The 16781-nt window shown below is 38.1% G+C and overlaps 1 long non-coding RNA gene across 5 annotated transcripts in view; it reads left to right on the forward strand.

Moving 5' to 3' along the window:
• Nucleotides 1–1068: 1068 nt before the first annotated feature.
• LOC102147441 (uncharacterized) overlaps nt 1069–16781 on the forward strand; it is a 48513-nt gene continuing 32800 nt past the window's right edge. Inside the window, exons 1-4 of one of the 5 annotated variants that reach the window (XR_011427412.1) lie at nt 1069–1143; nt 1984–2038; nt 5167–5268; nt 9395–9478. This is a non-coding gene — a long non-coding RNA (uncharacterized lncRNA). Of the gene's footprint in view, nt 1144–1737; nt 2039–5166; nt 5269–9394; nt 9479–12309; nt 12485–16781 lie in introns of those variants that run through there. The other 4 variants (XR_011427411.1, XR_288606.4, XR_288607.4 and 1 more) reach the window with 4 other exon arrangements.

Below are 16781 nucleotides of genomic sequence, written 5' to 3' on the forward strand. Positions count from 1 at the left end.
AGGGTATGAATTTTTCAGGACCTTGATATGTTGTCAAATAATCTTAAGAGATGGTTATACTAGTGTATATACACAAGAGGATATTACACAAGAGAGCAACAACTGTAACAACTAGATAGGTAGAACATTTTCTCTTATTCTTTAATTGGCCAGTAGTTTTTCTCCTGTGAATATTTTGTTCGTCTGTTCTCTACTCCTTTTATTGGTAGAGTGCTAATGGTTCCCCTATTAATTTGTTAGGGCTCTTTCATTTCATATAGTTAGAAACCATTTTTGTAGAATAATTCTTAGTTTTTATTTTTTGTTGTGATATAGAAAATGTGAGGCATAAATTAGGTAGACATATATAGGAAAATAAATTTTTAAATATTTTTTGAGTTACCAACTTCACAGAATATTTTTAATTCTAAGAATTTTTTTAATGCAATTAACTTAATGGTTATATAGATAAAATGTATTCAAAAATAATTCTACTCCTTTCTAATAATGATAACTCCTTCTTCAGGGGAAAAAAATCCTTTGTTTTTATTGAGTCAGCCAAGATACTTAGAATAATGTAAGTAATAATGAAATTAGAATTATATTTTTTATTAATTTTATTTTTCAGTTATGGGTTACCTGATAATCAAAATTGTTTCATTGCACATGAATGAACATGTAACTAGATACAAAATTTGGGCATGTCTCAGTCCTTCTCTCTCAATGCTTTGTCCTTATTCTTTTTTTCTTTCTATCTCTGCACTTCAAATGTTTGCTAGGATTTGTCTAGCCATAACTTTCCTAATTACCATAATTTGTTGCGGCACTTAGATTTCTCCACTGCCAACAACATGGATTTTAATTCTACTGCAAAGTTTTAGTTTCCTTGAAAAAGTTCAATGCGGTTTTTTATCTTGAAATAGTCTTTTTTTTTCTTTTAAAACATTTGAAGCCTAATAAGACTAATATAAAGTAACTTTTTAAAAATACATTCTGATATCTATAGTAAATAAGTCTGAGGGGTACCTTTTTCTTCTGTCAACTATGATTTTTGTTTTCTTTGCTCTGTAGTTTTTTTTCCTTAATAAGAATATTGTTAATCTTTTTCTGCTTACCGATCAAAGAACAGAGATCTATGAAGGCCCAGTACTTGTCCAAAACAGTGTAGGTTTCCTCTTAGTTCTAAATACTCTGACTTAAATGGTGATAAAAACAACCTCTCAGAATCGCATTTTGACAAAAGCCCCAATTTCCAGAGTTTAATAAGTATACACAGGTTGCAAGTAAACTGACATAAATTTTCTCTTAATCCTCAGTTTTCCGACGCTTTAAATAAAACTTATTAAGTGCAAAACCACAACCGCCAGCAGGCATGTCAGCTAGGAAGCTTCCTGTTGCCACTGCCTGCCTTCCCTCACTATCTTTGACCCAGTGGTTTTCTGATCGCCTTGTCTAGGAAGGGTGAGGTGGTTTTGCTAATGCACTGAGCAAAGACTTTATTGATCACGAATTGTGATTGCTCAACTCAGCGTCATGAATCTTTCAGTGAATAGGATTGCCTCCAAGATGCTTCCTTTTTCAGAATTGATGACTTCCTCTTTTTCTCTCTTTTTTTTTTTTGTGATTATTTGAAGGAAGGGTGTGAAGGGCAACATCAAGAAGACTAGTCACATATCACTGATGCCACAGTTAATTGTGTCTTAATGGAAGAGTAGAAATTCCCTAGTCAGAGAAGGGGAGGGAGAGGCATCCCCGGTCACACAAATGCGGCTCAAGGACAGAGCAGTGTGACAGAGCAGCGTGTTTGGCAGACACCATTTCAGTGCAGGTTAAAAGCAAAACGTGCAGGTGGTGAGAATCTTCTTGGAGGAAGAAATGTTCAAGGCTAGCTGACTGCAGATCCGGGAAAGCTGGACGTGTTTATATCCGGGTTCTGCGGTTAGTGGCGAAGCTTGGACGGAGTTCGCCAGAACAGTGATGTGACTGTTCTATGATTCGAGACAGGTGGTGATTGTGTGCAAGACGGATAAACAGGAAACAGAGATGTCGGAGTGACCAAGTAAGTGTCTATTCAAGAGTCTCAGTGTCTTAATAAAAGTCTTAACTAAAGCAAGGCCAGTGGAATTTGAGAGCTATTTTAATCACGGAATTAAGAAGACACTGATGACTGGGAGGTATTTTCAGAAGTGTGGGGAGGGCTTCAGATACGAAAGAGGGAAATTGATGTATAATGTGAATAATGGAGAAATAAAGCTGTGCGAGAGTAAATTGGTTCAAATCTTATGGAGGTCAATTTGGCAAATAACAGCAAAATATATATGTGTAATATACAATATATAATATATATAAAACCTTTGATCTCATAAACCCACTTCTGTGGATTTCTCCTATGATATTGTTGAACACATGTTAAATAATTTATATACTAGTCTGTTCATCACCTGAGTGTTATTTACACTAAAAGATTGGAAACACGTCCAATATATATCAGTGGGAAATTTAAATAAATTATGATATATCCGTCCAGTGGATTACAAAACAATGGTTTAAGGGGGAAGAAGCTTGTTTCTATGTATTGGAATAAAATGATCTCCAAACTAAGTTCATTTTTTTTTAAGTGTACAGCACTGGGCAGGAAGACTCTTTCTTTCCCTCTTTCTTTTTCTTTCTTTCTTTGTTTCTTTCTCTCTTTTTCTTTCTTTCTTTCTTTTTTTTTCTCTCTTTCTTTCTTTCTTTGTTTCTCTCTTTTTCTTTCTTTCTTTCTTTGTTTCTCTCTTTTTCTTTCTTTCTTTCTTTGTTTCTCTCTTTTTCTTTCTTTCTTTCTTCTTTTTCTTTTCCTTTCTTTCTTTTTCAGCTTTATTGAGATATAATTGATTTTCAATGAACTGTACATATTTCAGGTTAAAATTTGATGGATTTTGGTAAATATATGCGCAGATGAAACCATCATCTCAATCCAGTTAAAGAACGTATCTGTCACCTCCTAAAATTTCCTTGCACTCTTTGGTAATCCCTTCCTCCCTTTCTTAACCCTCCTTCACCCCATTCTGGGTTTTGTCACTGATCTGTTTTCTGCCACTATAGATGAGTTTGCATTTCATAGAATTTGATATATGTAAAATCTAATAGTATATTGTCTTTTTGGTCTTTCTTCTTCCATTCAGTATGTTTATTTTGTGATTTAGACACACTGCTGTCTGTATTAATAGTTGTCCTTTTTATTGCTGAATAGTATTCTGTTGTATGATAAACCGCAATTTTTTTACTCATTCGTATTTTGATGGACATTTGACTTCTTCCTAGATTTGGGTATTACAAATGAAGCCATTGTGATCGTTGAGTGCAAAGCTTTTGTTGTCTTGGGTGAATACCTGGAACAATGTTTGAGTGATCGGGTAAATGTATGTTTAAGACTTTTGAAGTTGTGAAACTATCTCCAGAGTGGCGGCACCATTTTGCGTTCCCACCGGCCGTGGATGAGAGTTTAAGGGGCTTCACATGTTCTCCAAGATGGAGAGTGGTCAGACTTTCAAATTTTAGCCATTTTATTGTGAGGATGGTGGACTGTTATTATGAAATTCATTAGCGTTTCCCTAATGATTAATTATGCCGAACCTATTTTTATGTGATTTTTTGCTATCTGTGTGTTTCCTGGGAGAAGTGTGTCAAGTTTTTAGCCCACTTTTCAGTGCTGCTGCACGTCGACTTATTGTGGAGTGCTAAGAGGTACGGATTCTAGATATGAGTGCTTTTCAGATAATAGTTTTGCAAATATTTTCTCTCAGTTTATGGTGTGCATAATCGTTTTCTCAAGAGTATATTTTGAAGAGCTAAGGAGTATAATTTTGATAAAGTCTAATTTGTTAACTTTCCTTTCATGTATTTCCATTCATGTATTTTGTGTCATGTTTAAGAAATCTTTGTCAAACCCGAGATGACAAAGATTTTTCCTATATTTTCCTCTAGAAGTTTTGTAGCTTTAGCTTTTACATTTAGATGTATGATCTATTTCAAGTGAATTTTTTGCACATAGTATGAAATAAAGGTATACTTTGATTTGTGCTTTTTTTTTTCATCTCTGGCTGTTTAACTTTTCAGCACTTTTATTTGAAGAGACTGTCCTCCATTGAATTGCTTAGGCACTTTTGTCCAAAGTCAACTGACTGCACGTGCTACATGCATGGATATATCTGTTCCCTTCCATCTCTTCCCTTGATTCACACTCTGGGACTTTGTGCCCATGTCAAAACAGAAAGAAACTGCTTTACTGCCCTGTGAAACCAGAAGAGTGTGTGCCAGGCAGAATCCTGGCAGGAGGGAGCGGGAAGCCCCCAACGTGATTTCCATGAGGGGGACTTTGACAAAGGCTCACACAAGAAGGGAGCAGAGAAGGACGTTGGTTTTGGGAAAGAGAAAGAACCTAGGACTCTCTCAGGTAGACTAGCCATCATGAAACACCCCCATTTCAAGCATGTAATTACAATATGTAGTAACTAATTATGAGGAAAGGTGCACAGTGTTTTAAAGACACATAACCACGGTCAGAGAGTGCTGACCGAAAAAAAGAGTTAAAGTTAATTGGGTAAATGGCATTCCAAGTAGAGGGACTATCCCATGTGATGAGCCTCTAATGAAAGGTAAAATGGTACATGTTTTTTAGCTATAAAAATGCCAGAACGGTTGAAACAAAGTATGAGAAAATGCACCTGGAAGGCCAGCCACAGAGGGCCTCACAGTCAAGTCATAGATGGGGATCTTTATTCCAGGAGCAAAGGAAGGCACTGAGGAGGGAAGTGATGAGTGAAGAGCCATGTAATCCACTTTGTAATTGGAAAAGAATTCTCGTCTGATGAGCGCCATCAGACTTTCCACAGTATAAAAGATGGTGAGCCTACTGAGGTAGCTACTGCAATAATTCAAGAGAAAGATTTGGAAAGGCGACAGTGGAGAATAAAGTAAGATCACTGGATTTCTTGATGGAGTTGATAAAGTTAGACCTTACTGAACTTGAGGAATGAACTTTAGGAAGACCCACGATGCCTTTACTTTGGTTCCCACTCTATTGAATGTTTTGTAAGAACTGGATCCATTCTGGGAGCAAATAATACTCCTCTAGGCAGAGAGCCAGTTCTGGACCTATTAGCATTCAGATCCATATTTTCGGTCCGTTTCTGCTCTTTTTCACAGCAGCTAATCCCTGCAGACTGCATTTACCCAGCTGACTTTTGGTTGTGTTCAGCCAATATAAGGCACTTGCAGGAGACTGAAGGATGGGAGAAAGATGCCAAGGTAATTTGGTGTCTCTTTCTCTTTCTCTCTGTCTTTCCCTTTCTCTTCCTCCCTCTCTCTCTTTCTCTTTCTCTTCCTCCCCCTCGCTCTTTCTCTTTCTCTCTCTCTTCCTCTCTCTTTCTCTTTCTTTCTGTCTTTGTCTGGTATCTCTCTTTCTCTTTCTCTCTGTTTCTCTCTTTCTCTTTCTCTCTCTCTTTCTCTTTCTTTTTGTCTCTTTCTCTTTTTCTCTGTCTTTCTCTTTCTCTTTCCCTCTGTCTCTGCCTTGGGTGATGACTTTCTCTTTCTCACCTTGGGTGGTGTCTCCAGCCATAGATCTGTTTCCTTATGGCTCTAGTTCACACCAGACAGGGCTAATGTGTTTCTAGCTTCCTCTAGTGACTTCAGCCCCTAGAATTTCACAGCACATTCTCCCTTTGACTCTGCAGCCTAGGTTGATGGTAGCTTCCTGCTATTGCTAGCCTCTGGGTTGCCTTTATATACTCTATTTGACTTCTCAGCCATCTCTTCACTTGTGCAACCAAATCCCCTCTGTTTTAAATTCTTAGAGAGTTTTCTATTTTCCTGTTTGGACCTTGAGTGATACAAGTCTCAAAGCCCAAATCTGGAATTAATAATTATAAATGCTTAAGACCCACATCATGGGCTTGGCTCATGGTCAGTGCATTCCAGGTCAATGCAGGAGGTGATCTTTAGGGATCAAGAGAAACAGTCAGGTAATAAATTAAGCACTGAGCTCTTTTGTTTCACTAGGCAGCCCATTAGCTCATAGTTCTTTTTTTCCAAAGCAGAAAATTTTTTAAAGAGTAAAAGAGTCATTTTTACATATTTAACCAGTAGGGATCTATTGTAAGACTTGGATCTTAGAATGCTGTGGATTTATGCTGTCCTTCATAACATCCCAACTACATACAGTAATCATTCTGAACCAGATGTTAGTTCTTCTACAAGATTTCAATCTTTTTCAAAATTGTTATTGAAAATCATAAATAATCATATAAAATAATAATTTTATCAAGATGTATGTTGTGTCAACAATCATTTATCAAGTACCTACTAAATGAGAGGCATAATAACATTTCTACATATAATATTGGGTTTCATATCCCTTGTTTGTCACAATAAAAAATTTAGAAACTGATACCCAGAGATGTTAATGAAATTGCAGAAGGTCATTGTAATAGACTGTGGTGTCTCTCTTATGACCTGCTGTAGACAATCTATTTTATTTTTGTCATTCTTTAGACTGAATTTTTCTGCTTTTTTTTTTTTTTGGTTCTTTAGGCCAGATACTAACTAGACATCAAAGAGAAATGACATATTAGGTCATTGCAATTTGATGGAAAGCAGCAATATTATAATTAAAATATTTCAACATATAGAGGCAAAACGGAAGTGTCTGAGAGAATTAACATCACATTGAAAGACTAAGCCTTTCTCTAGAATGAAATCTAGCATATTGAACAGACTGAGAAAGTTTCTGTATCAGTCAGCTTTCTAAATTTCATCCAACAGAAACTAATTGTGGCAAAATTATTAAAATAAATTTTGGAAAGAAAATTGGCTTCATACAATCTCTGATAAGTCCAGTGTTTAAAACCTGTTCAGTTAGGGGCTGGCCCCGTGGCCGAGTGGTTAAGTTCGCGCGCTCCGCTGCAGGCGGCCCAGTGTTTTGTTGGTTCGAATCCTGGGCGCGGACATGGCACTGCTCATCAGACCACGCTGAGGCAGCGTCCCACATGCCACAACTAGAAGGACCCACAACGAAGAATACACAACTATGTACCGGGGGGCTTTGGGGAGAAAAGGAAAAAAATAAAATCTTTAAAAAAAATAAAATAAAACCTGTTCAGTTAGACCAGGATGACCTTCACCAAAGGCCCTGGCCAGGGAATGTCACTTCTGTAGACAAAAGCAAGACTTGTTTTTCCCTGACAACAGACCACAGTTGAAGGGGGATTGGCAGTTTAGGGTCCATGAGTCAAGGGACAGCAGGAGTCTGTCTCAATGCAGCCATCCCAGTGACCATCTTGCCCCTTAGGTAAATATTCACGTTAACGTATTTAAAGAACTATAGCACTGGTGGAGCAGAGCAAATTTATTGTGGGTGACGATGATCCTATGCGAGAGCTGTCCACCATCGTGGCACCTTGAGGAGCCACCATGGCCTGGTCTGAATAGGAGTTTCATAACGATCACATCTCTTCAGATGGTTTAGGTTTCATCAGGGACGATCTGGAGCTTATGTTGGAAATAGCAGTGAGCCGAAGAAGACTAGCAGAACAGGGACTGTAGCCCTGATAAGACACGTTTCTGGTTGTCTGGGATGTGTCTGCGGGCTTCCATTGATAAGGACACTATCTTCAGCTCCTGTGAGGGTAGTAGCATCACCGATCTTTAAATCTGTCTTCAAACATGGTTCTGAAGTAACACCAGGTGTTAGACATTGTGCAGTAGGCAGAATAATAGCCCCCTCATGATGTCCATGTCCTAATCTCTGGAACCTCTGGATATGTTACTGTACATGGCAAAAGGGATTTTGCAGACGTGGTCAAGTTAAGTAGAAAACCTTCCCTACCTGTGGTCAGAGACAGATGTGATGACAGAAGCATCACATGCAGTGTGGTTTGTTTTAGATAAAGGAAGGAGACCATGAGCCAAGTAATGTGGGTGCATTCTAGAAGCTGAAAATGGCAAGGAACCAGACTCAATCCTAGAGTCTCCAGAAAGGACCATAGTCCTGCCAACATCTTGATTTTAACCTGGTGAGCCTAGTAGCAGACTTCTGACATCTAGAGCTGTAAGGCCATACATTTGTATTGTTTAAGCCACTAGGCGTATGGTCTTTTGTTATAACAGTGTAGTGAGTTGAATGATGGCCCCCAAAAAGATGTGTCCATATCCTAACCCCCAGAACCTGTGAATATGACTTAATTTGGAAAAAGGGTCTTTGTGGATATAAATAACTTAAGGATCTTGAGTGGATTATCTGGACGGGCCCTAAATCCAGTGATGTGTCCTTATGTTAGATTCATACAGTGTTTAACAATACATATGTCATAGATTTGCCGTGAGGATTAAATAAAATAATGCATTTTAAGTATTTGCCCTGGTGAATTATAAAAAGATCTTAAGAAATATCAAAAGCTATTTTCCTGATTGTTGTTGTTATTAGTAGTAGTTGTATCAGATAATCTTCAATAATTGATCAGATTGGGCCTGAATTTGATAACATTTTTGTGCACCTACTGTTATATATGTGCCTGGAACCATAGGAGAAACTTGGAATGCAGATGTGAATTAGAAATCATTCATGTTTTCAATAAGCTCAGAGTCTGAGCTTAATTGTTTAACTTTTTTATAAATGTCCCAATATCAAGCTTCAATGAGGGCACAAACAGGTATTAACGAAAACTCTTGTTCATCTAACACTATCCAATACTTTCAGCTTTTACAAGTAACTTCATGCATGTATTCAAAAATGTTTGAGTTCACTTCTTGGGCAAGGTGCTTTGATAAAACATTTGGCTATGTGAAAATGATACGACATCACGTGCTTTCAGAGCCAAGAGATCAACTGGGAGATGGTGATAATTGCTGTAGGAGAGGCCCAGGCCAGACCTCTGAGAGGGAGACGGAAACATCAGCCTTGCTTTTGCATTTCAAATGCTTCATTCAGAAAGCAGATAAATTTTAATTCATCTTGTGATAGTCCAATAACTTTAGCTCTAGTGATTTACTTTGTATGAGGAGGTGATTTCGTTCCACTGGTGTGCTGCGAGTTGATGGCATTCGAAATCAGCGATGGAAGATCCATTGCCTGTGTGCTAATCCAGATGCTGCATCTGCGTCTAGGACTAGAAGTCATCTTGCCTCACTCTCACTCCCCTGCACAATAGAAATGACACTAATCCAGTGGCTTACATTCAACTGTTTACTCTGTAAAGTTTTCTGGATGGCAGTACTTATACTTTATTTTAACTTTATATTTATTTACAAAAATCAATGGTTCTCCTGTGGGAAAACCAGCACCTTCACCACTCTCCCTTGCTCCTCTTGTAGGATAGAGGCAGGAAGACACCGAACTCTCTTAGGCATGACTATTTCCTATTCATATCTTTCCAACTAGGTTCATCTCTATGACGAAGAGACAAAGAAATCAAGGAATCATTGAGCAAGATTGACCAACATGGCCCCACCAGCGTGATTGCTCGTAAGACAGCCTGTTCTGTTGCCCAACAACTTTAAGAATAATAATGGCTAACATTTATGTAGAATTTACGATATGCCTGGTAGCATTTTAAGTCATATTTTAACTCTTCAATATAGACTTATGATTTAGGTGCTACTATTATGGGTGGGCAGACTAAGGCACAGAAAGGGTAATTTGCCATTTGTCACACAGTAAGTGGTGGAGATGAGATTTGAACCTGATGGTCTATCTCAAGAGTTTGTACTCCTAACCTGTCTACATTGTGATTCTATTAAGGAAGTTTTTACATTGGTTCAAAGCTACCATATTTCCGAAGCTTAGTCCTTGTTATTCTGAACGATTTTGCACAGATTAATTGAAATCTTTAACTTTTAGAATTATAAAATATTAGTCTTGGAGGAGTCTCCAGAAAGCAGGTGGATTCCTAGATGAGCATAATGTATAGGTACAGAATTCTAATCCAATGTCCACATATTAACCCTTCAAATATTTTTAATTCAATAAATCAACCATCATATTTAACTCAAAGCTATCTCATTCCAAGATGAAATATTATTGGGTCTATTCACTATTTATCCTGTAAAATAGTCCCAAATTTTTCACCACCGGGTTTGCTCAGCCCTTCTACACATAGAGCAGCTCGGTGTCCTTTGAAAACATGGCACTCAGAATCTCACATAATCCTTCCAGCTGAGTTCTTGCCCAAAGAGTGTGGGATAATTACAACTCTAGACTCAAATTCTATAATTCTGTGAATACTGTCTTCACTTCCAATGGCTTTTGGGGGCGATGTTGATGCCAGCGTGGCAGCTCTGAGTATCTGAGAGACAGTATTGGTTCACAGAGATCTTGAAGTCGGACAGTTTCCCCCAAGATGACCTGCTCCTGCTCCTCCCCCCCTCCTTTTCTAGAGTTGTAAATCCATGCCTCCTTCTTTTGCCATTATAAAGTTTTCTTATATATACAAACCCAGGGCTTTTTCTTTCTTTCTCTCTTGAATATGATCTATTTGACCTGTTAAGAACTTTTTGATATAACCTAAGTTTCTGAGACGATTCCAGCGTTGCATTTAATGCATTTAATAGGCTTACAGTTATAATAATAGTAGTTCTCACTCAATACCCCATCAGCAGATGCCCTGAATCTCAACTTCTTTCATATCCTTTTGGAATTAAGATGGACAATTCATGGACCACTTCCTTAATATCTTAATAGGCAATATCTATCAATTTCTTCCTCCTGATTATTTTATTTTATTCTTTGCTATTCCTGATTGATGAGGTAACTCTCTAGTCATTGCATTGCTTTCCTGGCGATTCTGCTCTTGTTATACCCCATTTTAGCACTTAATTTGTTTATTCCTGCATCAGATAAATTTTGTTTTGATGAGTGTTTTGAGATGATAGAAGACAATTATTTCTAAAATCCTATCTGGAATTTTGCTGGACTTATGTATTAAAATCATCTCAGGTCAGCTTCCAGAATACTCTTTTGGAAAATCAGGGCATTACTAATCAATAATATTCTGAAAACTTCCCATATTCCATTATATTATAAAGACTGTATTGTAAGGTTTTATTACAATAGTGTTGATAATATATCTGAGAATTATTGTAGTAGCCTGAGATAAAGTCTGCCTGGTTCTGGAATTTTAAACTAATCTTAAACTATTTTAAGTATATATAGTAAAATAAATAAGTACAGCTTGGGAAAAAGAGACTGACCACCTTAATAAGGACCAAAAGATCACACTTGCCTTGATGAAGTCACCATCATTCAGGATGCACACCTTAATCTTGGATAATGAGAAAGATGATGAGTCAGCAAACCAAGAATAACTCCACCAGCGCCAGGTAGCAACTTGAACCAATTTTACAGAAGATGACCTGTGAAATTTGCACTCTTTGCTTCAGGGGGAATTGAATATGGGCAGAAGAGAAGTAATTTCCAGACAACTGAATCTAGCCAGTATGTGGATCAAAAGTGAGGTTTCTCTCAGAACTTGGGAATTAGGTAGAAAAGACAACTATACAGCAAAGTCTAAAACAGATTTGAAAAATCATATCAAAGAGACAAAATGGCTTACAGGCCAGCAAAACTTGACTCTGTTCGCCCTTCTGTGTCCCTAAAAGTCCATATGTTGAAGCCGTAACTCCCAATGTGACTGTATTTGGAGATGCAGCCCCTGGGGAGCTAATTAAGCTTCAATGAGGTTTTCAGAGTGAGTTCATAATCTGGAAGGTCTGGTGTCCTTGTAAGAAGAGGAGGAGACGCCAGAGAGCTCTCTCTCAGCACACACACGGTGGAAAGCCTACTTGAAGACACAGGGAGAAGCCAGGAAGAGAGGTCTCACCAGAAATCAATCCTGACAGCATCTTAATCTTGAACTTCCAGCCTCCAGAACTGTGAGAAGATAAATCCCTGTTGTTGAAGCTCCCTAGGCTTGGTATTGGTAATGACAGCCTGGGCAGACTAATACACGCTTGGAGCCTTTTTCAATCACCTCTTACTGTTGGAGGCTCAGAATCACTTTCATTTTCTAATCCTATAAGGCCATTGATTTCTCGAATCTGTTCCAATTCTTCCAAGTTCTGTTGAAAAACCTGGCAGTTATTGCTTAAGCTCGTATCTTTCTTGCCACAGCAGGCTAGAGGCCACTGAGGCTCTTCCAACTACTTTTCCTGTAGCTACGGCCTCAGTTGACACACGCTCAGTCTCCAAGATATTGCAAATGACAAGCTTAGCAAATTTTGTGCTCTCGATCAGCTTTTCGTACATTTTAGTTTCTTCCCGGACCCACAGTTGGACTATTTTCACATTCTCTCTTGCAGTTAGAGGTGTCTCTCCTCCTCCTACAAATAGAATAAAGACAACCTTCAGAGACACCTAGGAACCCTGTGTTGAAGATGATGGGGCCACGTAATAGAATGAGCCTTTGTCATTCTGGCTAACTGAAAAACATAAACTGAATTATTATGTGTGCAAGAAATAAAATTTTTATGTGTTAAGTCATTGACTTTTGAGTGTTTCACTGCTATGAGAGCTGGAGTTATCTAACACAAAAACTGCTACTGAAAGTGGATGCTCCTGAATCAAAATCCTCAAGTATTTGGCATTGACTCAGCAGTTAGGTGCTGAGTGATAACAGATATCTCAGCTGGAGATCCGTGCTCGACCCAGAGCTCCCCTCCCAACAACCCGTGTTAGAAGCGTAGCTAGTGTATGTAAGAAAAAAAACTGTTTTAAGCTACTGAAATTTTGGCATTTTTGTTTTCACAACATAATCTAGCCACCTTGACCAATATAAAAAAGTCATCTAAAAATTCAATCTTTAAGAATAAAACAAACTATAAACTACAAAATAATATAACTAGCAAAGTATGCAGGGCCTAAGTTTAAAAAACTGCCATTGAGCATCATACCAAAATACATGAATAAATAGTAACACATATCTAGTTCTTAGAAATATTTTGGAGATGTTCATTCTCCTTAAATCAATTTATTTTTATTCAAAGTGAACCCAACAAAATTACTGCCAGGTTTTATTTTCAGGTTAAACAAGGACATCAAACGATCAGGAAACTTAATGAAGAGAAAATATTGGAGGGCATAATCCTACCATTTATTAAAATGTATATTTAAAATTATAATAATTAAAACAGTTTAACATGAATAAACATTCAGATTGCCAAAAACTTTGAAGAGTTTGAGATTTTACTGTATGTACAAGCTAATCAGCTAGCCTGTGACTGTTTCAAGGATGCTGACAGGAGATGTGAAGCTCCCTCGTCAGAGGAAAGACTTCTTTATGCACAATACAACAAGCAGCATGACCATCAGCATATCTGCAGTGCTTACCTTTGCCCACAAATTCCGCTGGGATTGCGCCATGAGCCCAGATGACACCTGCATGTGCAGAGGGTTTTATTTAAGGGGAGGAATCCAGGGCAAAGGGCCTAGCATTTTTTGAGCAAACAGTAAACATTGTAGCAAGTAATGAACAAGCCCGTCTCCCCCAGCTCCTGTCCCGGGAAGCGAACAGTTCTAGGGTAGTGTTGACCTGTGTAACTAGATGCGGAGACTGCTCGGTATCAGGAAGTATGTGAGCCTTGCACACTCTGCAAGATTATTCAGGCATGGTCAGGACTCATGTTGGACTGCCTCTCCCTACGTGGAACAATGGAAATGGAATATGATAAATAACCCAAATACACATTTTTTAAAAACCCAGATAGTAATTTAATAAATGATAAAATGGCATTGCAATATGATAAGAAGAAGACGGATTTTCTTTTTAATGGTGAGGGAGCAATTGGTCAACTATTAGAGAGAACAAGCTGGATTCCTATAGTCATCTTTATATCATAATTCTGGATGGACCAAAATTTAAATATTATAACAACCAAGCCAGGGATTTATTTTTTAAATCTTGAAAGCAGGAAACCCTTTCTAACAAAGATGTAAAACATAAAACAAATGCAATTAACTTAATATTTAAGACGGTAAAAAATATCAGTAGTAAGTATCAAATGACAAACTGAAAAAAGTTTGCAAAACATTTATACATAAAATATATAGACAGGGTTCTTAATATATAAAAAGTTTTCATAAATCAATACAAAAACCAAGAGCAAATAAAAACAGGTCGAGACATAAACAGGCAGCATGCAAAAATACTATTGAAAATAACAACATATGAGAAGTGTTCAACCTCAATTACAATTAAACAGTTCATTTTTGGATGCTATGTCAGCAATATCCAGCAAAATTTTACTGCGTGTACACTATCTCTAGTACAATCTTAAGAGAGCAAAGAATCTTGTCTTGTGCCTGATCTTAAGGGGAAAGCATTCAATTTTTTATCATTAAATATGATGTTAGCTGTGGGTTTTCATAGATGCCCTTTATCAGATTGAGGAAATTCCCTTCCGTTCCTAGTTTGTTGACTGTTTTTATCATGAATCAGTGTTGAATTTTGTTAATACTTTTTCTGCATCTATTGGGATGGTCATGTGAGATATTTTGTTCTATTGATAAGAGATATTACATTAATTGATTTTCAGATGTAATTGAAATTGAACATTTTATTCAAATAAAGTCTGGTCCTTTGGGGAGAGCTCTGCGCTCTCTTTTCTTATGCACTTCTCCCCATGGGCTAAAGTTGAGCCACTATGCTGTGCTTTGGGCCGGGAGGCAGCCTCTGGTCTTCCTGGCTTGCCTCTCCCAGCTTGGAGCCTCTGCACCATGAGGGCACTTGGGTGAGGGCGGTTGGGTTCCCAGTATCCTCAGCCAGCTCTACCTGGGGAATAGCTTCTTCCTACTGGTAAGGACTGGGACGAAAGAGGGAGCCCCTCAGCTCTTGGCCACACTCACCATGACTTTAGCCTCTCCCCTCTAGAGTTGGAGGGGATGGGAAAGGCCAGCGGCCTCAATCTCAGTAACCTTTGATTGGGAGCTGAGGTGAGCAAACTCCATGTCCTTGGGCAGGACATGCCAGGGGGAAATGTACTCATGCTGAGTTGAGATGGGCAAGAAGGAAGGAAAGGATTGTGCCTCAAATGCCACAGATTCTCTGTTTTCGTCTAATTTTAGTACATTTTCTGGAGTAAATGTTTCTTCGTTTGCTGTATGAACTTAGAGACTTTTTCAGGGGCTTTCTCTTTTTTATAGCTTAGCCAGCGTTGCTTGTTTTCTGGGCTATGGAGTTCTTCATGGTCCGATCCTGGAAGCTGCATATGATTTTATATATTTTAAATTTGGGGAAAGAAACCATAAAAATTTGCTAATAGCAATCTCTGAGGAGAAGGATTGGAGTCTGAGTAGGAGGGAAGCTCAATCTTCATTGTATTCTCTTGTGTACAATGAATTTGTTGAGTGACTAAATGAATTTTGTATGTCAGTTGCTTCCTTTTATGAATTTTTATATGAAAAATGTTTAAAATACATCATTCTTTTTCCTCTGATACCTAAGACCGTTTCACTACCTTAAGCATTCTCAAATAAGCACGTGGTCTCCAGCGTTGCTGACCAGCAGACTGTGGGTGGGACCGATTTCTTGACATTTCTTTACTAGAGGAGCACTGAGCACTCTCTGGACCCAGAAGGAAAATTACACAGAACTGAACATGGCCACCAGGCCCTCGACCTTCTGCTACGATGCATTTCTAGCCACATTTTTTCCCCAGCACAGGGTCACCTCTCATGCTCCAAAGCTCCTTTGTGACATTGCAAGCTCTCCTTTTCCTGCCAGGTTCCCTAATGTCAGCACATGCGGACATCTGTCACTCTTTCCTCCGTGCTCCACAGTGGACTCACGCCACCTCAGAGCTTCAGCTGTAAAGTGTTGATACGTGTGTGTCTGTTTTTCCCACTGGACTGAGCTCCTTAAGGGCTTGTTCCCCTTTGGAGCCCCCCTAGAGCCTAGCACATAGTAAAATAGGAAGAATATTGACATAAATGGGCAAAATGCAGGATCTTTAGAGGGTAAATATGACCTACCTCATATGTCTTTGATTGTCCTGAAAAGAGTTCGTTTACTTCCTGCTATGAAAATGAGCTCAAAAAGACGAAATTTTTGAAGTACAGGTACAAAAGAGAACTGAATCAAACTGCTATTATATGAAGCTGCAGGGAACATAAACTAAAGAAATGGCAAGGTCATGTAGGTAAATGGTGAAAGTCTGCCAGTAGTGAAAAGGAATGGCAAATATGAGTTGTTTGCATCTGTTTTTAGCACACAGCTGTCCTCATTCATAAAATCATCACATATTTGATCCATGTCTACTTCACTTGACCTCTAACCTGAGGGACTTTCGTTACACTTAGAGCCAGCACTAATACCTTTCAATTCGAGAACAGTTACTCATTCAAAATTGTCACAGAATAAAGCCATTAAGGTCTGTCTTATCTGTTTAAGTTTGCAGGTCTGTCTAGAGAAGATTTTATAATCTTTAAAAAGTGAAAAGAAACATATTCTTGATCCAGAAATAAAGGCCCTTTCAGAACGGTTACAAGAGAGAATAGGAGAAATTTTCAGAAATAACCCTTCTTCCCATGAATTCTAATTGGTTAATAAACAGTTTTTAAAAATCTTTGTTAATAGAATTTGAGAAAAGGACTTGGCATTACATCTGTAGTTCATTTAACCCAAAATCATCATGAAGGAAATAAAGGAGGGAAATAAAGTTGGAAATTATTATAACTGAACCAAATCCACAAACTGGTATTGGAATACACAGAACTAAAAGATATATTTCCAGTTTAGCGAGACTATTTCTACCCTGTATCCATATGCTATTGTTGT

Source organism: Equus caballus, chromosome 16, assembly GCF_041296265.1.
Source record: "Equus caballus isolate H_3958 breed thoroughbred chromosome 16, TB-T2T, whole genome shotgun sequence".
Taxonomy (NCBI): domain Eukaryota; kingdom Metazoa; phylum Chordata; class Mammalia; order Perissodactyla; family Equidae; genus Equus; species Equus caballus.